The sequence below is a fragment of the Varroa jacobsoni genome, unplaced genomic scaffold, assembly GCF_002532875.2.
Source record: "Varroa jacobsoni isolate VJ856 unplaced genomic scaffold, vjacob_1.0 scaffold_500, whole genome shotgun sequence".
Lineage (NCBI taxonomy): Eukaryota > Metazoa > Arthropoda > Arachnida > Mesostigmata > Varroidae > Varroa > Varroa jacobsoni.
This window is the reverse complement of record NW_019213402.1, coordinates 13,401-28,021: the sequence shown is the minus strand read 5'-3', so window position 1 is coordinate 28,021 and position 14,621 is coordinate 13,401. Positions and strand designations below refer to the sequence as shown.

Below are 14,621 nucleotides of genomic sequence, written 5' to 3'. Positions count from 1 at the left end.
TAGTGGAGAGCTAATATCTGAAGTTACTCATGTCGCTTTCGTTTTTGCACAACTTGAAATGTCAAAAAATCCTTCCTCAACGCAATAGTTTCATTTTAATTCAATGGAAGTTCATGAACGCCCTTTTCCAACGGACCGGTGGAAATGGCGCGAACTTATTTTTGTGATCCTTTTGCGAAAAATCTTCTTTTTCTAAAATTGAAAGGAATTTGCGACGATAGATTGATATCAGATGCGCATCGAATCTCAGAGGGTACGCATTTGTCTGCGTATCTCTGCGCCTACAAGAACGGAGACGACTACGGGCAAGAGAAATGACAAGAAGGCTCCGACGATTTGTAGCGGAATGCACCTCAATGAGCGGATCGAAAAGGGCATCCCTTTGATTATGACTGAAGGACAGCTGCTGTCTTCGAAGTCACGCTGGAAATCTTGCTCACCATCGAACGTTCTCGGTTTCTGCTCCTCTTAAAATGCATTTCCCGCATCGGTGGCGAACAGATGGGCGATATACACCCACAAAGACGCAGCCAACCTTTACGGGACAGGCACTCATGGGAACCGTCCGGACCATACATCGTACACTGCAATATAGACACACACAGATAGCTGAAGACGCTGAGCGGCGGGCGTGGATGCGGTTTCCAGGGTCTCAAAAAGGTGAGTTTTTGTCGACCGCTTTACCTCACCGTAGCTGTCTGTTGGCGGGGCACTGTGCAGAAGAAGAGTTGTTTCATTCTGCCTTTTAGTTTGTTTTTCCAGAAGCAGGCTGAATGAAAGTAGAAACGGCAGTTGCCGTTCGGGCGTCCCTGGCCGCATTGCCGATCTTCCCCAATCCCCGACTGAGCCTCTGAGCCAAGTTGCTAATGTATTCCCGTTCTTTGCAAGATGCCTATTGCCAGCTGCACCCATTTTGCTAGTCGGCTGCTCAATGGGCCCATCGCTCCTGCTGCCGTGATAGGAGCACCAGCGATAACGACCGTGGTAGTCGCAGAAAAAAAGTCATGGTATCAAACGGGAACTGTCAGGGAAGGCAAACCAAGGCCTCATCCCAGGCAGCAGCGTAAATAGTTTATCATTTGTATGTCTATGTGTGTATCTGTCCATGTCGATGGACCGTAGAACAGGCTATAGCCGAAGCGCCGTTGCTGCTACGCGACGCCACGTCCTCCTGTGGGTCGCCGCCGCAAATGTGCGCCCTAAATGCTGACTTCCACCCAGAATTCATTCGCAGTTTTCAGACCCAGTTTAACCTAATTTAAGACAACCTTCTCAAGTCCAACGTCCTTTCCGTCCAGTCGTTCATTTTTTCCCTTTTTTGCCTTCCGCGTTGCGGATTTCTTTTCCTGCTTTTAAAGGCCAGCTGCCCAGTCAGTCAGGTATATGGTTCTTTTTGCCTTCAACGTGCCGTCCCGTAAAACTACCCCTAAATGTGTTACTTATTCTCCAAATATTTACTGTTATTACCATTAGGACAGTATTGCGTTTAGGGACTGGTATAGTTATCAGAACGACATCCGCCACAAGATTCTATCGTCCAGACTCAAGGAAAGGCTTTACTCGAAAAATTACACAATACGAATCTCCGAAATGTAAGTAGTGTCGGGAGTGACGATGATTATATGATCTTGCAGTAACAATGGGTGTATACCACAGTTGCTGTTTGCGGAACAAACAGACAATTTGACTAGGTGAATCCAGCTGGACCCTGAGCAAAACCATCACAGATAGATTACAAAACTTGTTACCGTATTACTATCGTTTTTAGCAAGCTTTTTTTTTGATCAAATAACAAAACTTCAATATTTATCAGTGCATGACAAACTTAACTATAATTTGCTGTTTTGACTAACGCCGACCTTTTACTTTAAGTGTATTATAGGTGCAATAGGTCATACCGTAACCTGGCATGCTATAATTCGCATTTGCGAACGTCTAGTCAGCTTCCTTCAATATAAAAGTCGTTTATTCTCTCATAGAAGCGAATCATAGAAGGCTATTGATTAAGGGTTTACTTTGCCTAGCTGTGGTTACCTGCCTTTATTTATTGCTGGTTCTATAAGGGTGTAAGACTCCGCAATGGCGGGCAATTGAATTAAGGTTAGGCCATGTATTAGCCCCATTATTATCGTCAAGATTGGCTAATGAGGGGTTCGCACGGCCAAGTGGGAATGGGCAAAACTTAACTATCGTAAGGCGTTCCATTTTTGTCTAAACAAGCGTGTATACTTGTAAAAACTTGTAAAAAAGAATTATTTAATCATTGCGGCAGTTGTTACGGTCGGTTCTGTCGAGTCTATATTTTAAAAATTAACGGCAGCCTGTAGCGACATCGCTTTACTCTACTGCAGTTCGAAAAAATCTGGAAATTTAGCAGAAGTGCGACTGTACGACCTCAATCAATCATCGACTCAAAGAAACATAAGGCCTAGACTCAATGCTGTTGTAAATATATAAATATATTACGTCATGTTTTTTTCCCTGTTCTCCCTTATTTTCAATTAGTTGATATCTTCTCTTTCTTTTTAACTTTCTAAACGAAAAAGTAGATTCTGAACTTTCACAAATTACGTCATCTAAACAGCTGCACGTATAGTAAGATTTGCAACTATAAACCTGATAACTGAGTCCTTCTTGCAGTGAATCCCTGAGAAGTTGGAATCATCTTCTTCCATAAATAACCAATTGGCTTTCAGACAAAACGAGCTCAACTAAATATATGTGATACAATATTAAAACAAACAGATTATTCAAAACGTTTACCGGGCGAGTATGTAACAGCTGTTATCTGAGGCTTAATCGGACTAGATAAAGAACAACGTCTTACAAAGGCTAGGCCGAATGTTAGCTCTTATTGTATAGCCGAAACACCTATGGTTCCAATTTTGCTCCAAGCACGTTTTACTAACACATCATGGTTCCGTTCCGGAACGGAGAATCGCGATAAACAAATAGTGAGAAACAAGAAAAACTAAAAAGGCATAATCGAATTATCTTGCAATCAGCTGAACTTGACATTTTATTATAATTAGGATACTTATTGGATTTAGTCATGTTAAGTTCCTGCCTCAACAGAACAGACCGCTTCTACGTAACTACAAGCAATTTCCAAGTGTATGGCGTTCGATCACAAATTGTTTCCGGTTTGTAACCGTTTCTGTTTTTGTATATAATGCCTTGACTTGAGACCTGTGCTATACTTAGACAGGCGGTGACTAAAAGTGGTCGAAGAGATCTGACCAAATGCGCACGGAATATATTATGAAAATTAGCGTCAGACTAGCCGATCGACTTTTATTCAATTAGAGAGGCGAAAGAGTCTCCTGCTGTCCAGAGAAAGGCAGATTGGCAAAAAATTGCGAAGCGGACCCCGATGCAAGGGTATATTGTCTAGCCTGTAGTCGCCTACCTGTCCGTCATCTAGCAGTAGGAATTGTAGGATCTCGCTGAAGAAATGTCAGCTCGAGCCACCTTGGCGGCGATAGTTCCATTGGATGAATCAAGGACAGCGAGCGAATCTGATGAGATCCGTAATGGCCAAACGGTAAACTGGACGTGAAGTAAATGGCTGTGCGCGGAGACTCATGAAAAGCGAGCAAAAATTGTTGTTTGAAGTCACACTAGGGCGATGCAGATTCGCCCGGAGAACACACGAAAAAATAAGGGTAAATAAAACACTTGCTTATGGATGTTCGATTAAATAACATCCATTTCAAGGGTAAATATCAAACTACCTACCCAAACATTATGGATGCAAAAATCTCACAAGTACATCGAGGCCTATATAAATCAACTTTAGAGTGACAATTCTATAAAGTACTACAATAATGCAAGTTACATCAATCAAAGAACATACTAAAACGAAAAATATAGCAGAGTATTCACTGTGTATGATATCAGTCACATGGGTATATTACCAAACATGACACGTATACCGTTCAGAGGCGACCGTTTAGCCAGGCCCTTGCACCGAAAATTAGAACACAAAAATACCATACGCATAATTTGAGAAAATAAATTCTTTCTTTACGTCTGGAATAGGCTTATAAACACTGAAATCAGCGTAAAATGAAGTAAATTTTACGGCTAAAGAGCAATGTTAATGCCTTGTTAATGAATTTCTTAAGTAAGGCAAGGTGTGGACACAGATTCATGACTAAGTAGAATATATTATTGATCCCTCAAATTTAATGAAACATCTATAGTTAGGAAACACACTAAACGCGCAAACTGTATATGAACTCGTGAGAAACGATTTGCTTAATCATATAACAGACCAAAAAGTTTCGTACCTTTCCGTGTGTTGCCCACGAAACAACTCATGTCGTTAGCTTAAAAACTACGCCTCTGGACACCCATGCACTGTGCAAATACAGTTTTTCATTGCAACTACGATAGGAGATTTTCTAAGTCGGTTATTTTGATCCTTTTCATACACGCCATATGAATCAGCTATAGATCATGTTTGTCTGTGCAAAACAGGCTTCTGCGTCGCCTTTCATGCCTGAATAAAGAAACTAGCGGCTTCAGTTTCTTACCCATTTGGCGCCTGTCTGAGTTGCCAATGGAAACGCTATTACGAGGGATGCGAGCAATGAGGCCATATGGGGGCAAGTGGCAAGAGGATGGTGCAAGGTGAAATGGAAAACGACGCTGAGAAGCACATGTACGAATAGGAATGAGCGTAGAAAGCGCAGTTAGTGTAGCGCGGTGGGTAGATAGCCTGGTTAAGGGGAGTGACCATTGTGCAAAAGCTACTTGAAGCCAGCAGCGAAATGGATGAATAGGTTTGGAGGCTGATTTAGGATGTCCTATCGACCTCAGGCCCTAGGAAGGCCTGTCGGTTTCTTTCTCACCTTGCCAATCCTTTTCCTTTCTCTTTCGGTTTGTCTGCCGCTGTGACCACGGCGAATGAATGTATTGAGCAAGTTACACAGGAGAACAAGAATACACAGAAGCAGACCGCGGAAACACGATGGAATTCTTTGGAAGGTAGAGAGTGGAGTCTGGCAGACAAGTAGCAAAATTTTGGCAAGCTTTTGGAAAAAGTGAGGTATACAAGTACAAGGAGGAGGGAGCCGTATATGAGATAAAGAAAATGAAAAATTGTGAGAGAAGTGTTCGCAATGATCGGCAATGTGTTCGTGACCGCCGTAGTAGCGGCAAAATGACGATGAACAGAATGATGGGGGACGACGAAGGTAACCGATGGAAATTGGATCTGCAAAAGGGAAGAAGCAGGGGCGATACAGGGAAAAATCCATGCGGGGAGCTAAAATGTCGTGAGAAAAATGAAGTCTGGTTCTTTCGATCTCCTTCGTTCGCTCCCACTCTCTATGCCTTTCTTGAACCCCGTTTACGTTCGTCCGTTTCCTGTGTGGGTCTTGGTAAAGAAATGACTTAACCTTGTCTCCCTGCTGACATAGGCAAAAAGAGTCGAAGCGTGCGGCATAGCAGCGTAGATCAGTTCCACTATTCACCAACAAGGCACACGATATCTGTTCAGATTAGCCCTTCTTTTTGACTACATGATCTTTGGATAGAAATGCCTCGAATTGGTGCGTCGAAGTTCAGACGATTTAGAAGTCTTACGATTTTGAATTTCAATAAATCTATCTAGATAACTAATTTGTCGTTTCCAGCGCTTTCGTCGCTAATGTTGTTAAAATTGTCGCTCTGGCACAGGAGTTACAATCTATGACAAGACCCTTGTCTTTATGTTCCCCTTGTCGAAGCTTAAAGTGGGTGGCCACTTTAGTCAATGGGAGGTTTTTGTCTGAAACTGACGAAACCTGCTGGAGGACACAATACGGGGATTAGGCTGGTGGTTTAGCGGGAGTCGACTCAGAATAAAAGTAAGCCATATTTGATGCGTGCGAAACGGATGATGCCATAGCCATCTTATGAGTAAGCTTAAAAATCTAGTTGAAAAGAAGCAATACCCTCGCTTATTTTACTAACTTGCCTCTTAGTGTAGCTCCTTTAATTAATTAGAAATGGCTGAGCTGAAAAGCTAATCGCTACGATGTTATAAATATTTAGTTCATTTTTTTACTAAACAAATTGTTAAAGAGGTAAACAGTGTAAAATAGCGTTAGGTCTTCTATACAGTACTCGTTAAAGCTGTACGGTATACGTTGAAACTTCAGCTATATTTAATATGCGCATTAAAACAAGGTACCGATTCGCCTCACTGCAGCTTCTGCTTTACTGCCCAAATTCTATAAATATATGTGTATGTGTGTGTGTACGCTATGTGCACGATAAGCGATGTCCCTCTACGTGCTCGCAAGTGGGGCATGTGTTTGCAAGTGGTTAAATGTTGCTCGTTTTCACTGACTGTGTGTATGTGAAGATGACGAAGCTTCTACACACTCGCCCTTCGGGGGCCGATTTACATCCATTGGAGCTTTCTCCCGCGTAGCTTTCCTCTTTCGAACCGTCGTTTCCGATTTCATCTAGCTAGCTACGACCACGAGATCCCCATCCCTTATAGCTCCACCAAGCGGATTAACTAAACGGCAACAAACTTCAGAAAGGCTGTTGGCGTTCTGGCAGCACTGTTGCCGAGCCGAAGCAGCCGTTCTTTTCATCTGCACTGCATACCGTTCACCTGGATACACTAGTCACACTGTTGGTCTAATGTGCTTCTTCCCGAGGTATCTTACTAATGCGGTTGTGCTGAGTCGTGTCAACCCGCAGCAACCTCTCGATAACCATCTTGAAAATCTTCGCCAAAGGGATGACGGAAACCATAAAGGAGCAACAAACTAACGGACGAAGGATCGTTGCTGACGAACGAGGAAGATATTTTGGCGTACAACCTAATTGAGCAGGAACTGCCGTTGCTCTTAAGGAATCAGACAGCTTCTTACTTGATTTACGCACACACGCGCAATACAAACCTTAACTTTAACTCCCTGCATCGCTTCGAGCCTCATTCCTTCCTAAGTGACTTCCCCAATGACGAGTAGTGGCGCTGTCACTTCGACAAACTTATACTTTAAACACCCAAACTATCCCCAGCACAGACTGAAATTTGGTGTTCAACCGTTCGTTTTGCCTACTTACTGCACAGAGTGATTAAAAGTGAAACGGAAACGATGTGGCATAAGCACGTATAGTTAACATCGACTGAAATAAAATCAGAGACCGCATCATGGGAACAGTAGTACTCGAATACGAAAAGTGGAACCGTCGAATAAAACAGCACTAATACTCGCTAACACGTAGGACGCATTCACTCGAACGTCATTCGCGTTGACTTGTATTGTTTGGTTAGCCTGGCGGACACTAGCGCTTCCACCAGTCCACCAGAAGTGAATGCTGCGAAGTGTATCGCTCCGACTCAGGCTCGCGTGCAAGTCTTTCCCAACATTCCTCGATCAGCCATCTAGGACTGTTTCCCTAGCCGGAGCTCTGTACTCGCAAATTCAATGCTTCACTGGCTGTTCCCATCTGGTTGAGACTAATTATAAGACCACTTCTCAACAACCGGTCCGCCCGACTGACCCGACAAAAGTTGCCGACTAACGAAAGCGGATCCTAACGTCGACGAAAAAAGCCGACCCGGTTACGGTACTGGGATATGCTCTGCTCGAAATGCGCCCGTTTCTACAGCATCTGTCGAGGCACACGCAACTGCTATTAGAGGGCGCCACTATCGCAGTGAAGGGTGTCTGGCAGTCATGCGGATTCGCGACGTTCCGGATGGGACCCAGGGGAAAGCTAGCTAACTGACAGCAGGACGAACATCTATGCTTTTCGTCTGTCTGGAATTCGTTGTTAGAGTAAAGCACTCAAGCATGAGAGCCCGCCGGAAACACCGGGGCGCGGTATCGACCGGTAAATTTATTCTCTACGCGTTACCGTTTGCCACGCACACGACCTGCTAGCCATCAGTCCCAGCGGTGCTAGAAGACCGCATTCAGCTGCAGACTTTATAAAGCCAGTAGATGCGAAATGGGCGCCGGGATGCGTGAGTAACAGAAGTCTAGGAAAGTCAACGGAATTGCGCCGGAGACGCTACGCACAACTAAGCTATGGTCAGTTGCGCCTTTCCACTTTCTGACTTTAGTCCATTCACACTGATACTTATCCACCCCGTCTTCTAAACACGGCGCCACTTTTGATTCACGGTCGTAACCGTACACCCAGACAAGGCGGGGCGCGTATATCGCAAAATTAATTCGGAGAGTGCCCTGATGCTGGAATATTGGACACGAGCGATTATGGAGGGATCAAGGGGGGATGATCAAACGAAACTGGATATTTTAATGCATTCACTATCAGGCAATGTCAGATAGTGAATGCGCACTAAAATGCGGACTTGCAACATTAGGAAGCAAATGAAGTTTTCTTTCAAATAATCTATCTAGTTGAAAAGGTACTTAGCAAGCAGTGGATAAAAAGCTTCAAACTCTTGATGTTTTGAGTTTGACCCGTTCGGATGCTTTCGGATATTTTCCGAACCCAGTGGCACAATTATGTCGACTGAACGCTTCCGATACGCGTGTATTTCTTATGGCCTATCTTTGTTTTGATAAGAGCTATTATTCACGTACGTTAAATCAAATTCGGATACGCAGCTTTTATGATAGCAATCAATACGTTAATGAATGGCATAACCACAAAACATTTTCAGGATATAGCAGTACTCTTTATCTCTCTCTCTATATATATCTATATCGCCGTCTATCAGCTAAGCCTCAAAATGCTTAGGCTTAAGACACCTTATCCACATGCTTGTCCCATTATTAACCTTCAGTACCCCTTTAATAGTTTAATTTGTGGGTTTCAGTTGACACACGCAACACGCATTCCCGACATATGTTGCGCAAACCAACCACAACGTTGCCGCTCAGGGTATATTATGGCTTTAGGATCGATCATGCACCTATCCCTAACCTAAGAAAAAACGTTCAAAAGCAGAAACGCATACAGAAATAGAGTTACTCGAAGATATTTCCAAAACGCACTAACTAAAACGGACTTTTTGGTAGCAAAGATCTACGGCATTTCGAAATACGACTACATCAACTCAAATATTATTCAAAATCAGCTAAAACGTCTCTTCTATGGCTTATGGCATAGGGTGCGTGGATGCCTACAATGAACGGCTACCCAGGAAACGTAAATGGACGAAGAGGGAGGTCTACCTGTTCTATGAATAGCTCGATTCGATTCCTATTAAGTGTTTGGTGAGTTTTTCCATGTTTTAGGCAATTTCCATCAAATTCGAAATGCATCAGTATATTGCCCGAATTGCCGTTCTTTATGCGCAAACGCCGTAGCATAGTTACTGCATTGGAAACGCGCCCGTACCGTTGATGGCAAAAGCCGCGTGTAATCAATCTATACTATTATAATCTTTAGTAAAGTACTGTTGTAGTCTTTGCATTAGTTAGTTTGATCACTTGTGAGACTTTTATTTTGCAGGCTCGTAGGACACACGCCTCTTGCTTACTCCGAGTAAACAGCTCCAATATTGCAATTTCAAATTGCCTACATTAAACAGATAAATTCCGGCCGACAACCGCAGCCAACTGGCTTTTCTCTAGCCTGCCTATACTTAAGTTTACTGAGTAAGTAGGTATAGTGAGTTTATCGATGTATTGCATTTTCAATATAGGCTTACCAGCAAGACCGAGCTGCACCTAGCATGTAGCTCGTTTTATGATATCTAAAGTGTCATCCATGGAGATCATTACTCTCAGAATCTTAATTGATTTCCCATTCTTTAATGTTTGTACTATGATGGTCTGATTAGAAATGCGAATGTTTGTTCACTACAAGCTTTTGTCTATGTTTCCGAAACCAATGCACGCAGCATTGACACAATAGACCTTAAATAGTCTTCAAGCAATTTATATGCGTACGGTATCGGAATGAATGAGTCACGGTAGCCAGTACTAGATACTGCAGAAAATAAGCTGACAGATAATCGGTTTCATGAACGCTTTACAATAATAAGCCGGTAACTTAACCAGGTCAAGCTGCAGCGATGCAGTGCTGATCGTTGAGTAACTTTGTATCCCTGAGGTATACGTTATTAATGGCAATTACAAAAACACGCTGAAAGCCTAACTAAGTTACGGGTGACAATTGAAACAATCACAATGGGAGTTAGATATGAGTGCAGTAAATTTAGTGGCTCCTGACCCGTCCTATGTTAGCAGCCGTCTGACGTGGCTCCCTGGGTCCGCAAGGGATAAGCTGTTGAGGGCTATAAGGAAGAAAACACTATACAAACTTCAATTGAAAGCTTACGATTTGGTAGGCAATCACACGGACTTAGGGTACGAATGGTGCCGTTTCATCGTTGCGGCTCGTCAGAGAACGTAGCGCTCCCTTTCGTCAGTGTTGCGTACTTTATGATGGCATGAAAACAACTCGAGGGCAATCCTCTGTCACAGAGCTCTATGCCTGTCACATTAAAAGTGATATGTCCGAAAAATACGTTGCGTTATCCATCTTCATTTCACTTTTTAGCAAGTTTTAAGGGGCTAACGGTTGGTCTGAGCGATGCGCTTACAGCATGAAGGAAAAGAACTTATTCTTCACGTAGAACCTAGAAAGCCTAGGGTCCAGTTAGAGCAACAATTGCGCGAATTTGTTTCTCTCTAACTGCTTGTTAGATGTTTTATACATGAAGTTCCTACACTTGAAACGTACAATAAAACTGGTATTTACTGAATTGGATCACTGAATCTTCTTTGTACGCGCGCAACGCACGGCTATTCATGGTCATGATGTCTGGTAAACTAATTATGACGCCACAACAACAAACATAATTTGCAGTAACATCAAACTAGTACTATTTGAAATATACGCTATTAACATGAGTGATATGTTCGTGCATAAAAATACCTAAAAAGTCTTCTGACAGATAGCGTATCATTGAAACACGGGTGTATAATTTATCGGTTAAGCGCCATCTGGTGGACGAGTAGCATTGCCAGTTTGTCAACCATAACAATACTGACTAACGTTTCGTTTAACAGCCCACGAGTCTAACATACGCCAAAACGTGAAAAACAAACGGCTTTATGTCTCATTACGATCGATAGTGTAGAATTTGAGCCGATAAAGATGGCCTAATCAGGGCCAACAGGAAATGCCGTTGAAGGAGGTTTAGTGGCCGAAACCAACCGTGGCTGATCTTTGTAGTGAAGGAGGTAGGTCAGATGGGTACCTCTTAAATAATATAATAGAATAAGAATTACATGTGCGATATCGAGATTCTTGCATTGACATACAGAGATGATTGCATAATTTCTTCAGCTGTTAAAGTGAATAAGCTTCTGCATAACCAAGATCGAAACGTACGTATAGCATTACGTCTTAATCTTTAGTTTAGCATACATACGTGGTCTATAAACGCATAGATATATCCATAATATATCGATGCACTTAGGCTGCGAAAGCTAATTTCAATCTGGTAATGGCATCGATTTACTTACTTAACAAATCGTTTCCCGAAATAACATCAGCTGACTTCTAATTAATTAAGCGCACATTTTTTAATTACAGCCTTAGCATAGGATCAAAGACTGGTTTTCTTAACTTTTTTTTTGAACAGTGATTAACTTTCCTTATTAACATAGATTGTGCAGCGCTTTTGATGGCCCGCTACAGGTTTTCATAGGACTGGAAACACTATCCGGCTTCGGTCTTTGAGTATATAAGAAATGTCTGACGATGTAACGAGATGTCGGGCTCCTCAGTAAACCAGGTGCTCGTAGCTCTTCAATGGCATCGAGAATGATTCAAGTATTTGGGAGCTGCTCAATGAAATTTAGGTCGATCAACCATTAAATCGACCCTATCCCCCCAAAGCTTTGAATTTCGTCTCTAGCGTCAGTGTTTCACAATTTGTTTCTACAATTCGCGGCATCGGAAGAGCGATTAAGACATAGAAAAGTATTTTCATTCTAGTAAAACTAATGATGCTTTAGTAATTCAATTAATCGCTGTTAATAGCGATCGGTCGCAACGAAGATGACCGACTGTACACCCTTATATGCGCTCAATGACACACTACCAACGACTGGACTCATCATATAAACTGCATTACGTAAGAGCTGATGTTTAGATAAATCCGTGACTGGACGTATATTTTCTCTACGCCATAGGGCGATATCCTCAGATGCTGATTAGGTGAATCTGAAGAAGCGACTCAAGGAGGGCGTTGGATACCCATCTCTACCACAAAAGTCGGTGAAATCCAAAACGCACGTAGTCATAATATAAATATTCCACAAGACTTTTTTTATTCGCGACTGCAGGAGCATACCGCAGTGAGTCGATTTTGACATTAAATAGCATCTTGCACGGAATGGTGCGATCATCGACCCGTATGAGTGCATGTCAAACAGATGACAATTAATTTGATAATCGTCGATACCAAGTAAACAACTTAACGTGCCAGTCATATTCGCTGGTAGGGATAGCTTTACAAAACGTGTTTTTTGGCACCTATATGCTTGATTTACCTGTTATGGATAAATCCTGTTTATCTGTTTGTCATTTACATTTTCGTGTTACGGAACTTCGCCCTTTGCACCCGAACCGTCTTCATCGACTTCATGCAAAAACCAATAGCAACAGCAGCTGCAACAAGGACACCAAACGAACCTTTTCGACTACGGCGCAGTAAACAGCCAAGTAAATTTTTGAAGTCTATTATCATTGTGAACCCTTGTCACGATTCGTACCTCTACACTTGCTTACCAAAAGTTCCGGCATCGTCTCCTTCGTGAATCCTTCGTCTTCCGAGTCGTAGCGCTGCTAACCGTAAGCGAAGGGTAAAATCCTTTTAGATACGCATGGTCAAGCCATAGTGATACGTGGGCTTTTAGAGAAAAATACACTTCTGGAGCCATAATGGTCAGAAACGTCAGTTTCTACGGTCTTAGGCTACGTGTCAGCCCAAGCCATAGAACCGGTGACTGACGTTCGTGGGCATATACACAAAGGAAAATGTCAGATATAGCGGCCGAATAGGTGCAGAAGAATCATTAGAGGAAGGAAAAAGAAACGCCTCTCAAGCAAACTACTGGGCGGGCTTGCTGCTTCTGCTTTCAACCGTATGTGTGTATGATACTGACACCAGAGGCTGAGCACTGCCATTGAAGGTGGGGGTGCGTTTACGCGTCCCTAAGTAACTAAAGGTTCGTTCTTCACCGCCGCTGCTCGTAGAGTTGCCGCTAGAGGCTCGAATAGAGCTGTCCAGAGTACGAGAACTGCCGGCACGACACCATGACACGAGGAGAGGGGAGGGAGCTTCTGACCGGTAACTGTCTGACAGGACAGATTCCTTGCTGCGGCAACGGATACGACAGCAGCTACAGCAAACAACGGAGAACGGTGTAGCCAGGCCGTTGGTCGGAAGCATCGGCAAGGAGCCCTTCGTTTTTCTTTCGCTAACCCCTCTTCCACCATTGCCATCTTCGTCCTGCTTCTGCCTCCTTATACTGAAGGCCCTTTCTCAACCGGTCTTTGTGAAGGATGTTACTGTCGCTTGTTGTACACTGTTCACCTCGCCACATCTTCAAAGGCTCACTTCTGTTATGCTTGCTGCTACTATTACAGCTACAACAGTCCTTTTTGCCTCGTCTTTTCTGGCATCGACCGCAACCGCAGAAGATAGGGATAGGCTGGCTAGCTAGCTAGACGGGTAGAACGAGCGAGAAACACCAACGTGAGGGGCTGTTGCCCTTCAAAGGCACCCTATGCAGCATTTACGTGCGTTCGCTAAAGAGGAAAGGGTGTTAGTTCATCGCTGATCTTTTCTTTACCGGTGTGAAAGGGTTCGGTGAGACGTGAGTCGGCTGCGTTGTCCGCCTCATCCAAGCTCGATTAGATACGACTTACTTTTACACCTTTATCAAAACCATCAAGGACGCCATCATTACCATCAACTTCACGTTCGTCGCTGCCTTATCACTCTGTGGCCCGACGGCTCAAAATTATTATTCAAAGTGCATTCTTCAGAAGCGAAATTCCTGTTGATAGACTGAAAATAACGACAATAACCAAACATAATTAATAAGTTAGTTCGAATGTGTAATAACAAAAATATTGGGTAGTACTAGATCAGTTTAAAATTCTAAATTTGCTGGTAAATGATTATGTCAGAGTTTCGTATTGGTCCGCATCTGGCTGCAACAAGCTACTTAGCTCGCCACGCTGGCTTAGAACACTTTACTCCATTGTTTCATCATAGGGTCAAAATGGAATTATATATGAACCTTCGCAGAAACTATAAAAATTCTAATTGTACTAATATATATAATCTATAATAATTGTAAGCAACGAATCTTCCATGACAAAGACGAAGTACTTTGTTTATTTGAAATTTGTTTCTTTAAGTATTTGAAGCAATTGAGGCGGTGAGGTTTGCTTTGTCCGCAGGTGACACATTCTGTCATGAAAAGAGGTGTCGGTGTGCCTCTAACAGGCCACTCTTAGAAAATGACTGATATTGGAAATCGCGTAGCATTTTGGCATCTCGGATGCATACGAAGTACCTACACTTAAGTAACTATAACGCTATCTGATTCACAGTTCAATTAAACAGATACGATTTACAGGCGCGCATCTTTCGTACAGCGTTAAAA

At 42.9% G+C, this 14,621-nt stretch overlaps 1 long non-coding RNA gene across 11 annotated transcripts in view; it reads right to left on the bottom strand.

Moving 5' to 3' along the window:
• Nucleotides 1-13,710, bottom strand: part of LOC111260982 (uncharacterized) — an 83,699-nt gene extending 69,989 nt beyond the window's left edge. The window contains exons 1-2 of one of the 11 annotated variants that reach the window (XR_002680685.2): nucleotides 12,733-13,692; nucleotides 12,495-12,612 (exon numbers count right to left, since the gene is read on the bottom strand). This is a non-coding gene — a long non-coding RNA (uncharacterized LOC111260982). Of the gene's footprint in view, nucleotides 1-12,494; nucleotides 12,613-12,716 lie in introns of all 11 variants that reach the window. The other 10 variants (XR_002680680.2, XR_015311295.1, XR_002680684.2 and 7 more) reach the window with 10 other exon arrangements.
• Nucleotides 13,711-14,621: the final 911 nt, after the last annotated feature.